A 15,053-nucleotide genomic window follows, 5' to 3' on the forward strand; every position below is an offset into this window, starting at 1 on the left:
TGTCCACGCCACGTGCCCAAGGTGCTCAGGAGACACCCAGCTGCCCCAGTCGCAGAGGCCTTCAGCCTTAGAGGAAGGCTCCCAGGGAGCAGAGATACCCCTGCCCCAGATGTGTGACTCTCAAATCGTTTCAGGCCTCCGGAGGGGTTGTTTGTGTTAGAAAATGTATCACCGCAAACGCATTAGCCCATCAATACTTACTTACGCTCGTGCAGAAATTTTGCGATACCTCAGAAGGACCAGCGGAGGACGAAGCCGCGCCCGCCTCACCCCGCGCGGCCCCGCCCACCATGGGCCCCGCCCACCTATAGCCCCCGCCCACCTATAGGCCCCGCCCCGCTGCGAGCGCGAGCCCCCGCACGAGGCCCCGCCCCCGGCGTGCGCGCGCCCGGCCGCCGCCACCGCCATTTTGGAGTGACCGGAGCGCCGCCCGCGGCCCGAGCCGGTCCCGAGCCGCCGGTCCGCCGGGCTGAGTCTGTAGGCGCCGTATCCGTGGGCGCCTCGCCCGGCCGGGCCCATGTGCGCGCGGCCCGCCCCAGGCCGCCCGGGCTTCGCCTCCGCCCGCGCCCTGGCCTCCACCCGGGCCTCCGAGGAGCCGCCGCGACGCCCGGCCCGCGGGGCAGGTGAGTGCGGCCGCCCCTCAGAGCCGGCGGTACTAGCTGGCCGGGCCCGGAGGGGCCACCCCGTCAGTGTCCTCATGTCGGCGTCCACCCTCTGCCTGTCGCTGCCCCCTCAGTGTCCACCCCTTTGTCAGCGTCCACGCCCCGCCCGTCGCTGCCGCCGTGATGCTCGCCTTGTCGGCGCCCACCCTTGTCAGCGTCCCCCAGGTCAGCGTCCCCCAGGTCAGTGCCCGCCCCGTCAGTGTCCTCTACAACGGCGTCCACCCCTGACAGTGACGTCGTGTCCGTGTCCACCACCAGTGTCTCCCATGACGGTCCACCCGCACCAGTGACCTCCACTCCGTTAGTGCCCCATGTCAGTGCCCTCCCGCCTCCTTTACCCCCTCAGAGTCCCCCAAAGCGGTGTTCACCCCCACCTGTGGTGCCCTTCCAGTCAGTGTCTCCCACATCAGTGACCCCCCCAAGTGCCCTCCTCCCTGTCAGTAACCTCCCCCTAATGTCCTTCCTCCCCCTGTGCTGCCAATGCCCCCAACATCAGTGCCCCCCCAGGCGAGATCCCCCATCAGTCCTCCCAAGATTGTCGGTGTGCCCACTCCCCTCCTCACTCCTTCCTCCCTGACGCCTCTCTGTTAGGGACCCTTCCCGGCAGTGCCCTAACCCACCTGCCAGTGCTACGCCTCGCAGTGCCCTCCAGGGCCGGTCTCCTGCCTGTCATGTGGGACTCTCCGCTGCCCGCTGTCATCAGTCCCCTTATCCACTCACTGGCTCCTCTCCCTGCTACTGTCCCCTTTCCATTACCATGTGAGCTCATGTGTCTCCAGTCACCTACCCCCATTCTGTCACCCCCGTACCCCTCACAGCCCCATTTCTTCCCTCATCTCCATCACCCCTTCCCTTCACACCTGTCACCTTCCCTCATGTACTTTACGGGCCCATTGAATGTCCTCCCACCGTCACCGTGACGTCTTCCACACACCCCCACTTCTGCTTTGTGTCCTTACAGCCTAACTACCTGCATCGTCCACCCACTTGTTACTGACCGCTCCCACTTTGGTACTGGCCCCCTGCCCTGTCACCTCCAGCTCGTTCAGCCTGTCACTTCCGCTTAGTTCCTGCATTTCACGGTACCCACTCCCCCATTTTGTCCCTGTACCCACCTGTCTTGTCCTTAGGGCCTTTTCCAGCGTGTTACTCTTTCACCACCTGTCACCTCCCCCCATGGCCTCTTCCTGCCATGCCCTTGGCCTCTCAGTGCCCAGGCCCTCACTGGCACTCTCAGCTGTTCACCTCTTCTTCATGTCCCTTCCTTTCTGGCTTCTCTTCCCTTTTGGCATCTCAAACTGTCACGTCAGCTAAGCTCTGGAAGGCAAGAAGCAGCTGGCTATGAGAAGAGTCGGGGACAGAGACTTCTAGACCGAGGGGGCAGCACATGCAAAGGCCCTGAGGTGGACCTCCAGGAACCTAGATAAGACTGATACGTGGCCAGGGTAAGGGGGAGACACACAAGAGCCTTGGTTAGGGCATTGGCCTTCCAATCATGCTGTTCCTTGCAGGCTGTTGAGTCTGAGTTTGAGGGACCCAGGCTGGAGATTGAGTTGGGGAGGGCCATCAACACCTGAATAGGAGGGGGAGAGACGAGGCATTGGGAGTGAGTGTGTTTGTGGTTTAGACCTTGGTGACGACTGAGGGAGTGATTTTGGAGGTAGAGCTATTGGGACGTGCTGATGGATTAGGAGAGGGGTGTGAGGGGAAGAGAGGACTCGGGATGATTTCTGGGCTTATTGATGGCGTACATGGGTGGACTGGGGCACTTTGGATGCGTGGATGGGGAAGCTGGGGGTGGTGGTGGCAGTTGCAGGGGAGTTGTTTTAGGTTGGAGGCGGAAAGTAAGGCTTTCTTGTGGCTGAAAGTAGTGGGAGAAGTCTGACAAGTTAAAGGGCAGTTAGGGAGAAGGAATCTCGCGGAAGAATCTGGAGCCCAGAGGAGAGGTCAGGCTGCAGGTATAGGACCTCAGCACAGGATAACGTTTGAACCCCAGGAGATGGCTGTTTGCACACACGCAGCAGAGCACTGTGATCATTTATTGTGTGCTGCTGTCTTAAATGCTTAACATGAATTATTTAACCCTCACAGGAACCCTAGGGTATAGGAACTATTATTTTACTGTTTTATAGATGAAGAAACTAAGATATACAACAAACAAGTGATAGAGCCAGAATTTGCATCCCAGGCTGGCTGATTCAAGCCTCTCCTCCCCTTTTTCTTTTGGTTAAGGAAAAGGCTAACTTTTAAAGTACTGTTTTTACATTTTTGAATAATAACGGTAATCGATTATGTTTTAGGCACTTTGGTGTTCGTGCACGTATGTGTTCCAATAAAACTTCATTTAGAAAAACAAGCCCAGCCACTTTTTAAAGTAGCTCATTAAAAAAAATAAAGTGCCTCATTTAATCTTTATTACTTTTTTTTTTTTTTTTGGCCGCACCGCGCCTTGTGATCTTAGTTCCCTGACCAGGGATTGAACCTGGGTCCAGGGCAGTGAAAGTCCAAGTCTTAACCACCGGACAGCCAGGGAATTCCTGATTTTTTTTTTAAGAACAAAGTGCTTTACCTTTTGTTAGCTTTGTATTTTCATGAGACATAACATTTTGACATAAAGTGAGTACGTGACTTGTGCAGAATTTACTATAGACCAGAGAGTGAAAACCAGTGCTAAATTCTATATTTTGACATCTAACCCAGTAATCATTTAATTTTTTTTTTTTTTTTTGGCCATGCCATGCGGCATGTGGGCTCTTAGTTCCCCTACCAGGGATCGAACCTGCGCCTGCTGCATTGGAAGCCCGGAGCCTTAACCACTGGACCGCCAGAGAAGTCCATTTAATTCTTAAAAACAAGTTAATGAGGTCATTACTCTTAATATACCTGTTAATATTCATGTGAGAACACTGAGGCACAAACAAGTAATGTACCCAAGGGTAGCGGTAAATAAATGGGAGAGCCAGGACTCAACTCATGTGGTCAGACTCCAATGGGTGGTTATGCACATGGTAATCTGAACTCAGCATAAAATTCAAAGGACACCAAAATGTGTATCATTCTCACCCTGTCCATCAGCTGTCCTCTTCCTCTTGGAAATCATGTCATGTCCACATACAGCAAGCAGCTCTCTTTTTAACACAGAATGTGCAATCTTTTATTTCTTTAAAAATATTCCACCCTTTAAAAATTATTGAAGAGTATTTTACACCCAATGCAAGGTACAGATCCTAAGTTTGATGAATTTTAACAAATGTATACACCCGTGTGTCCATCACACATGTCAAGATATAGAACATTTCTGTCACCCCTAAAAGTTTTTCTTTGTGTCCCTTTTCAGGTATTAAAGCCATCCTTCAAAATCGCAAGGCAACAATTGTTCTGATTTCTATTTTTACAGATTAATTTTGCACATCCTTGAACGTCATGTAAATGGAGTCATAAAGTATATGCTCTTTTGTGTCTGTCTTCTTTTACTCAGATAATGTTTTTGAAATTTATTGATTTTGATGCCTGTGTCTATAGTTTTATAGTTTGAGTAGTATTCCTTTGTGTGAAAATATTTTTCTTATTGATAGACATTTGGGTTGCTTTCACTTTTTAGCTGTTGTGAGTAAAGTCACTGAGTTTATTGTACGTTCTTTTGTGGACATATGTTATATCTTTTGAGTAAATATCTAGGAGTGGAATTGCTGGGTCATAGTATAGATATATGTTTAATTTGTTTTTAGAAAATGCCAAACAGGGACTTCCCTGGTGGTACAGTGGTTAAGAATCTGCCTGCCAATGCAGGGGACATGGGTTCGAGCCCTGGTCTGGGAAGATTCCCACATGCCATGGAGCAACTAAGCCCGTGTGCCACTACTAAGCCTGCACTCTAGAGCCCAAGAGCCACAACTGCTGAGCCTGCGTGCCACAACTGCTGAAGCCTGCACACTTAGAGCCCATGCTCCACAACAAGAGAAGCCACCACAATGAGAAGCCTGCACACTGCAATGAAGAGTAGCCCCCACTCACTGCAACTAGAGAAAGCCCATGCACAGCAAGAGACCCAGTGCAACCAAATAAATTTAAAAAACAAAACAAAACAAAAAATGCTAAACAGTTTTCCAAACTGGTACCATTTCATACTCCCATCAGTAATGTATGAGAGTTCTAGTTTCTCCACATGCATACCAACTCTTGATATTGTCAGTCTTTCTAATTTTAATTCAGGTCGTAGTGGTATTTCATTATGGTTTTAATAACAGTGGTGAGCAACTTTTCATACGCTTTTTGACCATTTGTGTATCTCTTGCGAAGCGTCAGGTCTTTTGTCCACTTTTTGTTGGATTGTCTTTATTATTCAGTTTTAGAAATTCAAAAAAATATTCTGGTTGTAAGTCCTTTATGATATTTGTGTGTATGTACATACATACATATACAATGAGGGAGTGGGAGGAGGAGAGGAAGTGAGGGGTGAATGTTGTTTCCTATTTTGTGGTTTGCCTATTTGTTTCTTAATGGTATCCTTTTTTTTTAAAATTTTATTTATTTTTGGCTGTATTGGGTCTTTGTTGCCGTGCACGGGTTTTCTCTAGTTGTGGCGAGTGGGTGCTACTTTTTGTTGCAGTGCATGGGCTTCTCATTGCCTCATTGCGATGGCTTCTTTTGTTGCGGAGCACAGGACCTAGGTGTGCGGGCTTCAGTAGTTGCAGCATGCGGGCTCAGTAGTTGCGGCACATGGGCCCCAGAGTGCATGAGCTTCAGTAGTTGTGGCACGTGGGCTCAGTAGTTGTGACGGGCTATAGAGTGCAGGCTCAGTAGTTGTGGCACACAGGCTTAGTTGCTCCGCAGTATGTGGGATCTTCCTGGACCAGGGATCGAACCTGTGTCCCCAGCATTGGCAAGCGGATTCTTTTTTTTTTTTTTTTGCGGTACGCGGGCCTCTCACCGTTGTGGCCTCTCCCGTTGCGGAGCACAGGCTCCGGACATGCAGGCTCAGTGGCCGTGGCTCACGGGCCCAGCCGCTCCGCGGCATGTGGGATCTTCCCGGACCGGGGCACGAACCCGTGTCCCCTGCATCGGCAGGCGGACTCACAACCACTGCGCCACCAGGGAAGCCCGGCAGGCGGATTCTTAACCACTGCACCAACAGGGAAGTCCCCCCAATGGTATTTTTTTATGAGCAGAAAATTTTAATTTGGATGAAGTCAAAATTGGTCAATATTTTATTTTTACGTTTTTTATGTGTTGTAAGACAATTGTGCCTGTACCAGAATTGTGAAGATACTGTCCAATGTTTTGTCTTTGTAGAAGCTTTATAGTGGTAGCTTTTGTATTCAGGTTTATGATTCCTCATTTTATTTTTTTAAAAAATATTTACTTATTTATTTTTGTATTTATTTATTTGGCTGCGCCGGGTCTTGTATTTATTTATTTATTTGGCTGCGGCATGTGGGCTCTTAGTTGCGGCATGCAGGATCTAGTTCCCCGACCAGGGATCAAACCCAGGCCCCCTGCATTGGGAGCATGGGGTCTTAACCACTGGACCACCAGGGAAGTCCCGCTCTTTTTCTTTTAAACAGCTTTATTGAGATACGAATGACGTATAATAAACTACACATTTAAAGTGTAAAATTTTATAAGTTTTGACATATGTGTACACCTGTGAAATCATCACCACAGTCAAGATAGGGAATGTATCCATCGTTTCTCTAATTTCCTAATGCCCCTTTGGATCCCTCCTTCCCACTCTTTTTTGCCCCTCCACGTCCAAGCAAATACTGATCTCCTTTATGAATGATCTGTCTTGCATGATTTTTTGTGTGAGGTGGAAAAAGTGTACATTTTTTTCCCCGTATGAGTTACACAATCATTCTAGCATCGTTTGTTGAGAACTCTTTTTCCTCCTTTAAATTGCATGGGAGCCTTCGTTATGAATTAATTGAACATGTGTATGCAGGCTTATTTCTGGGCTTTTTGTTATGTTCCATTGGTCTATATTTCTATCCTGTGCCAACACCATGCTGTCTTAATGTCTGTAATTTTATGGTCAGTCTGGAAATCAGGTAGTGTGAGACCTCCACCTTTATTCCTGTGCAAAATTATCTTGCCAGTTTTAGAATAAGCTCTTCAATTTGGATAGGAATTTTTGCTGGAGGTTGGTTGGGATTACTTTTTTTTTTTTTTAACCAATCACTTGTATTTATTTCAGGACATAATATACTATTTTGACCCATGGACGCTACTAAACTATAATCCTGTTAAATATCTATAGGATATTTTATTTTTGTAAAGATAGGTCTTTAAAAAAAAAGAGATTAATAACATATCAAAATTAGATTGAAAACACAGGTCATTGCTTTCATTCTTTGTCCTAGTGTTAAAGATGTTACAAAGACACACAGAATATCACCTGGCTGGTCTCTTTTGGGGAAGCTATATTCAAATTGACAAAAAGTACCCCTACATTTACAGACACAGCTGTTGTCCAAGGGGTCTTTCTCTGATTTTAGCAAAGAAAAACAGTCCAGGGGCTTCCCTGGTGGCGCAGTGGTTGAGAATCTGTTTGCCGATGCAGGGGACATGGGTTCGAGCCCTGGTCTGGGAAGATCCCACATGCCGCGGAGCGACTGGGCCCGTGAGTCACTGAGCCTGCGCGTCTGGAGCCTGTGCTCTGCAACAAGAGAGGCCGCGATAGTGAGAGGCCTGCGCATCGCGATGAAGAGTGGCCCCCGTTTGCCACAACTAGAGAAAGCCCTCGCACAGAAACGAAGACCCAACACAGCCATAAATAAATAAATAAAATTTAAAAAAAAAACAAAAAAGTCCAAATTGTATTCTTTATACTAGGTGATTTAACTAGTATATACCATGTTTGGCACATGGCATTATTTTTCTCCTACTGGAACAAGTTCTTGTTTTCTCAAAGCCTTTCCCCAACTTCTCTAAAATTAAGCTTAAATGTTCATTTCAAGCCTTCAAAGTAAAATGGTATCCTCATGTATACATGTACCAGGTTGGTATATTCATATCTATCCTTTCCAATAGCAGGCTAAGCAAAGACATGCATTTAGAGCTGTATTAATGTATTAAAGCAAAAGACAACCCAACTTAATATCAAGAAAAATTGTGACCTTCCGTGTAGTGCTTGACAGAGAAAACACTGATTTTGGCACATTATCTTATTTTATTCAAGTAGAAGTCTGCTTACACATGGTCCAAGAACACCCAAATAACAAAGCAAAGATTGGTCTTCAAACATAGCCAATGATGCCACGCTTGCCTATGATCTCGCCAACATAAAACCACATCCACATCTCAGTGGCCACCAAACCATTCAATAGAGCTTCCTTAACTGTTAGCTGTTTGAAGCTACCAGTTTGAGCACTATTGATAATTTTTTTCAAGCTTTGAATAGCTGTAGGGATCTCAGCAGGGGTTGGAGGAACCAGCTCAACCTTGGCATAGTGCCAGAATGTGGCCAGTTGAGGCTTCAGAGGCTTCGAGTAAGTCACAGCAGCGCTGACCAGCGCCACGGCTTTCTCCACGAGGTTACGGACAAACTGGGCCATGGTTCCATGTTGGAAAGCCCGTCGTGCCGACTGCGGTTGGGATTACATTGAATCTATAGATCACTTTTAGAATTGAGTTATTAACTTTGAGTCTTCTGTGCAATTGGTATATCTCTCCATTCATTTAAATTTTCCTTAATTTTTCTCAGCAACGTTTTGTAATTTTCAGTGTGAAAAGTACACTTTTTTCATTAAGTATGTTTGTAGGTACTTGATATTTTTGATGTTATTTAAAATACTTTTATATTGTTTTTCAACGACTTGTTTTTTTAATAAGTATTTTTAAAAATATTTATTTATTTATTTTATTTTGGCTGCACCGGGTCTTAATTGTGGCACGTGGCATCTTAGTTGCGACATGCGGGATCTTTTAGTTGCAGCATGCGGGCTTCTTAGTTGTGGCATGTGGATTCTTAGTTGTGGCATGCATGAGGGATCTAGTTCCCCGACCAGGGATCAAACCCAGGCCCCCTGCATTGGGAGCTCGGAGTCTTGCCCACTGGACCACCAGGGAAGTCCCTCAACTACTTAATGTACAAAAACACAGTTGGTTTATGTATACTTATCATGTATCTTACAACTTTGCTCAATTCACTTATCAGTTCTCATGGTAGGTTTGTATATTCCTTTGTGTTTTCTGTCTATATAATCATATCATCTGTGAGTAAAGACAGTTTTTCTTTCCAATTATTATGCCTTTTATTTGTTTTTCTTTGTAGTACCAGCTAGAACCTCTAATACAATGTTGAATGGAAGTGGTGATAGTGGGTCTTCATTGGTTGAGGAGGTTGCTTTCTGGTTCTATTTTATGGAAAGTTTTTACCATGAAGGGGTGTTGGAGTTTGTCAAATGCCTTTTCTACATTTGTTGGGATGATTATTTGGTTTCTGTCCTTTATCCTATCAATATGATGTGTTGTATTAATTAATTTTCAGATGTTAAAGCAACTTTGCATTCTTAGGATAAATCCCCTTAGTGTGGGGTGTATAATCCTTTTTAAATGCGGCTGAGGGGGAATTCCCTGGCAGTCCAGTGGTTAGGGCTCCGCGCTTCCTTTGCAGGGGGCACGGGTTCAGTCCCTGGTCAGGGAACTAAGATCCCACATGCCGTGTGGCACAGCCAAAAAACAAAACAAAAAAAAGTGGCTAGGGCTTCCCTGGTGGCGACGTGGTTGAGAGTCCACCTGCCGATGCAGGGGACACGGGTTCGTGCCCCGGTCCGGGAAGATCCCACATGCCGCGGAGCGGCTGGGCCCGTGAGTCATGGCCGCTGAGCCTGGGTGTCCGGAGCCTGTGCTCCGCAACGGGAGAGGCCACAACAGTGAGAGACCCGCATACCGCAAAAAAAAAAAAAAAAAAAAGTGGCTAGATTTGGTTTACTAGTGTTTTGTTAAGGATTTTTGCATATATTATATATATTCATGTGATATTTGTGTATGACCTTTTTTCCCCGTATGATATCTTTTTAAAAAATTTTTTTTAAATTTATTTTTGGCTGTGTTGGGTCTTTGTTGCTGTGCGCGGGCTTTCTCTAGTTGCGGCGAGTGGGGGCTACTCCTCGTTGCGGTGCATGGGCTTCTCATTGCGGTCGGTGGCTTCTCTTGTTGTGGAGCACAGGCTCTAGGCATGTGGGCTTCAGTAGTTGTGGCACACGAGCTCAGTAGTTGTGGCTTGTGGGCTCTAGAGCACAGGCTCAGTAGTTGTGGCGCATGGGCTTAGCTGCTCCGGGGCATGTGGGATCTTCCCAGACTAGGGCTTGAACCTGTGTTGGCAGGTGGATTCTTAACCACTACGCCACCAGGGAAGTCCCTCCCGTATGATATCTTTTGTTTTGGTATCAGGGTATTACCGGCCCCAGAGAGTGAGTTGGGAAGGTCTTCATTTCTTTTTGTAGATTGGATTTCTGTATGGGATCATATTCCTTTGGCTTGAAGCACTTCCTTCAGTATTTTGCATGTTGTGGGTATACTGGGGACAGAATCACTCAACTTTTGTTTGTCTGAAAAAGTCTTCATTTGCCCTTCAGTTTCGAAGGATATTTTTGCTGGATAATTCTAGGTTGACAGCTTTTTTTCCCAGCACTTTGAAAAAGTTATTCTGTTGTCTTTTAGTTTCTGTTGTTTCTGATGGGGAATCAGCTATCATTCTTACTTTTGTTTACCTGATACACTTTTTCCTGCTGTGTTTAAGATGTATATTTATTTATTTATTTATTTATTTATTTATTTATATTTTTTTTGCGGTACGCGGGCCTCTCACTGTTGTGGCCTCTCCCGTTGCGGAGCACAGGCTCTGGACGTGCATGCTCAGCGGCCATGGCTCACGGGCCCAGCCGCTCCGCGGTATGTGGGATCTTCCCGGACCGGGGCACGAACCCATGTCCCCTGCATCGGCAGGCGGACTCTCAACCACTGCGCCACCAGGGAAGCCCCCTGTATATTTATTTTTATTAAATAAATTCTTTATTAAAAACTTTTCAATTTGGCTATAATCTTCTAGGTGTGCTGTTTTTGTGTTTATCTTTCTTGGATCTGTGGGTTGATGTATTTAATCAACTTTGGAAACTTTTTGGCCATTGCCTCTTAAATAATTCTTTTGCCTCATCATCTGTCTTCTCGGGACTCCAATAAAATAAAATATATTTTATTTTAATATTTATTTATTTAGGCTGCTCTGGGTCTTAGTTGCAGCATACAGGATTTTTTTTTTTTTTTTTTTAGTTGCAGCCTGTGGACTCTTAGTTGCAGCATTCAAACTCTTAGTTGTGGTGTGCATGTAGGATCTAGTTCCCCAACCAGGGATTGAACCCGGGCCCCCTGCATTAGGCATGTGGAGTCTTACCCACTGGACCACCAGGGAAGTCCCTCCAGTGATATCTATTTTAGATTGTTTGATGTTGTCCCACAGGTTTCGAATGTGTTGGTATTTTCAAAATTCTTCTTTCTCTCTTTGTTTACATTTGTATATTTTCTTTTCATCTGTTTTCAAATCCCCTGCTTTTCGTTGTGCTCATTCGGTTATTTATTCCGTCCAGTGACATTTTAATTTCAGATACTGTATTTATTTATTTATTTATTTTTGCGGTACGCGGGCCCCTCACTGTTGTGGCCTCTCCCGTCGCGGAGCACAGGCTCCAGACGCGCAGGCTCAGCGGCCATGGCTCACGGGCCCAGCCGCTCCGCGGCATGTGGGATCCTCCTGGACCGGGGCACGAACCCGTGTCCCCTGCATCGGCAGGTGGACTCTCAACCACTGCGCCACCAGGGAAGCCCAATCACCATATTCTTATATCCGATCCTCAGACCTTCTTCATCTTATAGCTGAATGTTTGCTCCCTTTCACCAACCTCTCCCTGCACCCTCCTGCCCCCTGGCCTCTTTTCTACTCTCTATTTCTTTGAGTTTGACCTATTTTTCTGCTTGGTTTCTTGGTGTCTCATCCCACCACATGCTGTTTAGGAGTCAGCCAAGGATTTGGGAGGAATTTAATGTAGGTTTGGGGGGGCTCCCTTTTCTGATTTTCCTGTTTGATTTTCAGCCATGCTGGTAGCCCTGAACTCTGGCCTCTTTCCTCCTTGCTCTCCTTCTGATAGAGATCGTGTTCCCTCCAGTTTCTGCATGTTCTTGATTGGTCTCCGGTACCTCCAAATACTTGTTTTTATTTTTTAAAATTAATTAATTTATTTTGGCTGCATCGGGTCTTCGTTGCCACACGCGGGCTTTCTCTAGTTGTGTCGAGCTGGGGCTACTCTTTGTTGTGGTGCACGGGCTTTTCATTGTGGTGGCTTCTCTTGTTGTGGAGCACGGGCTCTAGGCATGTGGGCTTCAGTAGTTGTGGCATGCGGGCTCTGGAGCGCAGGCTCAGTAGTTGTGGCGCACAGGCTTAGTTGCTCCGTGGTGTGTGGGATCTTCCCGGACCAGGGCTCGAACCTGTGTCCCCTGCGTTGGCAGGTGGATTCTTAACTACTGTGCCACCAGGGAGGTCCTAAATATACTCTTAAAATAATGCATTACTTATAGTTATGTAAGTAGTAAAAGAATGAAGTTATGGATACTGCGAATTAATGATTATCTCTGTGGATAAAGGGAGTTGAATAGGTTGTCAATTCTTCAGTGTATTAGAAACAATTTATTTTTTTTTAAAGTAGGCGGCATATGTGAGCAAATGGTAACATCTATTAAATCCCAATACATGGATATTTGTTATATTCTTCTCTGGACCTTTTTATATTTTAAATTTTTTCATAATTCAGAATAAATAAAAATATATAAAACTAGATAATTATAGTGTGTTGATTCTCTGGAAGTGCTCTTGTGAGAGCACTGAGAAAGGACTCAGTGACCTGACAGAAGTGGTTTTTGGTGAATTTCGGACTTGAGGAGCAGACAGGAATTTGCCAGGTAGGAAGATGTGACGAAGGGTTTTCCAGGCAGAGGGGACCCAGGTGCCAAGGTGTCAGCTGTATTTAAGAAGCAGCATATTTAAGAAGCAGTGGGTGCTGGTGTGGTTGGGGAGGTGGGTGGGGATGAGGAAAGAGAACTGAGACTGTGTTGAGTGGTGGCCCCACTTAGCGTGGCCTGGTCGAGGCTTGCAGTGTGCCCTCTGTTCCCTTTTCCTCTTTTTCTGCCTTTTTTTGGATTAAGAGTATATTTATGATTCTGTTTGGGTCTTCGTATATCTCTCATGTCTCTAACACGTCTAATATTTCCTCTAGGTTTTTGAACATACGGAGTACGGTTACAACAGCTGCTTAACTGTCCTTGTCTATTAATTTTATCATCTGTGTCTTTTCTAGGTTGATTATGGTTTGTGTTTTCCTGCTTCCTTGCATGTCTGGTCATTTTTGATTGGATGCCAAGACACTGTGACTTTTATCTTGTTGGATGCTGGGTATTTTTGTATTTCTATAAATATTCTTGACCTTTGTTCTGGAATGTTGTTAAATTACTCAGAAACAGTTTGATTCTGTGGGTCTGGCTTTTAGGCTTTGTTAGGTGGGACCAGAGTAATATTGAGTCCAGTGTTGAGTCACTTTGCCCCACCACTGAGGCAAAAGTCTACTGAGTACTTTGTCCAATGCCCCGAAATTAGGAAATTTTCCACTGTGACTGGGAGGAAGAGTAACTCTCCTTGGCCCCGTGTGAAATTGGAGGGTGGTTCCCACTAATCCCTGGCTTGGATGCCTTTCTTACACACTTCTGTTGATCAGTACCTGGCTGGAGCCCGCAGATCCTCAGCGCTGTCTACGACTCTGTCCCTTCCAGTGCTCTGCCTGTGGACTCTAGTGCCTTGGCTTTCCTGGACTCCCAGTGCTGTTTCTTCGCCTCGGGGGACTGCTGGACCCCACCTGGTGTCTCTGCTGTTACCCAGAACTACTTGTCAGGCAGGAGGCTGGGCAGTTAAAGGGCTCCTCTTGTTTCCCTCCTGTCAGGGATCACTGTTCGTCACTGCAGGATAGCCAGTGTCTTGAAAACCATTTCATTTGTAAATCTCGTCCCGGTTATTTCGTCTTGGCCAGAAGCAAAAGTATCAAAAACAGGTATTTGAATGAAGGTATTAGGAAGCATAGAAGATAGTGATGGGACCTATGAGAATGCTGACCCCTTTCTAGTTCGGGATGCCTGGGTGGGAGAGCAGAGGTGGCCTTACCTGGGTGGACATGAAGGGAATTCATGTATTTAGGGAAGGAGGTGGGGATAGGGCTTGGGAGAAAGGTGTCACCGGAGAACCAGGCTACAGAATGAGATCCTGAGGGCCTGCTGAGAAGAAGAACCCGCGGGGTCTGGGCTGGAGGACACTGGTGACAGAACGCTCGTACCTGCAGTGGGAGGACATGGGAGAGGGTGACGCTGCCAGGGAGTGCAAGCACGGGGAGGATGCTCAGAATTTGTGCCCGCTGAGGAGAAGGTGTCACTCATTCCCTGGCTGCGTGTCCGCCGTGATGTCCCGGCTGCTTCGGGTTTCCTCCAGCTCAGACTAAGTAGAATTGGTCAAGAACATGTATGTTATAGAAGCACTGGTTCAAAGTCAGAATGTAGAGGTCTTAGGGCCCTTACAGAGATACTTCCTTATTTTGAAACTGTGTATAAAGTGCTGAAAAGCCAATTTTGAATTATTTAGCTTAATAATTTTGAAATGTTAGATGTGCCAACTTTAAAAGTAAAACAGCCAGTTATTTTACCAGCAAAATGGGTTTCTTTGGGAATAGCAGAGAGTTGCAATTCAGCACAAGCAAGCAATAGCAAAAGCCATAGGCAGGTCTCACGAGCAAAGCAGAGGAAGGTTACTTTGTAGAGAAAAAGGAGGAAGTTGGGAGGGGCTATTTTGAACAAAAGTCCATTGGAGGAAAGTGAGAGTTCAGGGTGGTGATGGTTTCTCACTGGCTCAGTTGCTGGGCAAATGGGAAACCTTCCTCCATGGGGGTCTGTGGTTGAGGCTGAGTAGCAGTGGGTGAGGGCTCCCCTTCTGGCCTCCTGACTCTATTGTAAAGGAAGTTTCCTTTGTTCCGTTTCACAGATGTAAAAAGATTTTCCTATTTTAGGAGATAACACTGACTTATTCCTGGCTTAGTAGCACAACTTCAAGTGCCTTTTTTTTTGCTTGACTTTTATATGAAATTTTAAAATACACAAATGTACAGAAAACATAATGAACACCCACGTACTCATCTCCCAGCTTTATCAGTGATTGGTACTTTGCCAGTTATTATTATTATTTTTTAATCTGTCCCTTTTTCTCTCACACTTTTTTTTTTAATGTTGTGAACTGTCTATTTTTTTAAAAAACATCATTATTGGAGTATAATTGCTTTACAGTGTTGTGTTAGTTTCTGCTGTATA

The 15,053-nt window shown here is 46.0% G+C and overlaps 1 protein-coding gene and 1 pseudogene across 8 annotated transcripts in view; one reads left to right on the forward strand and one right to left on the reverse strand.

Moving 5' to 3' along the window:
• The first annotated feature begins 427 nt into the window (after positions 1 to 427).
• Positions 428 to 15,053, forward strand: part of PPP6R2 (protein phosphatase 6 regulatory subunit 2) — an 83,417-nt gene continuing 68,791 nt past the window's right edge. For 4 of the 8 annotated variants that reach the window (XM_027108132.1, XM_027108131.1, XM_027108138.1 and 1 more), the window contains exon 1: positions 430 to 623. The gene's annotated coding sequence lies outside the window, so the exon portion shown is untranslated. Of the gene's footprint in view, positions 624 to 730; positions 843 to 15,053 lie in introns of those variants that run through there. The other 4 variants (XM_027108142.1, XM_027108139.1, XM_027108140.1 and 1 more) reach the window with 4 other exon arrangements.
• Positions 7,502 to 8,437, reverse strand: LOC113621202 (ATP synthase subunit g, mitochondrial pseudogene; annotated as a pseudogene).

The sequence above is a fragment of the Aethalodelphis obliquidens genome, unplaced genomic scaffold (genome assembly GCF_003676395.1).
Source record: "Aethalodelphis obliquidens isolate GAN/ISIS:26980383/991018 unplaced genomic scaffold, ASM367639v1 scaffold8, whole genome shotgun sequence".
Taxonomy (NCBI): Eukaryota; Metazoa; Chordata; class Mammalia; order Artiodactyla; family Delphinidae; genus Aethalodelphis; species Aethalodelphis obliquidens.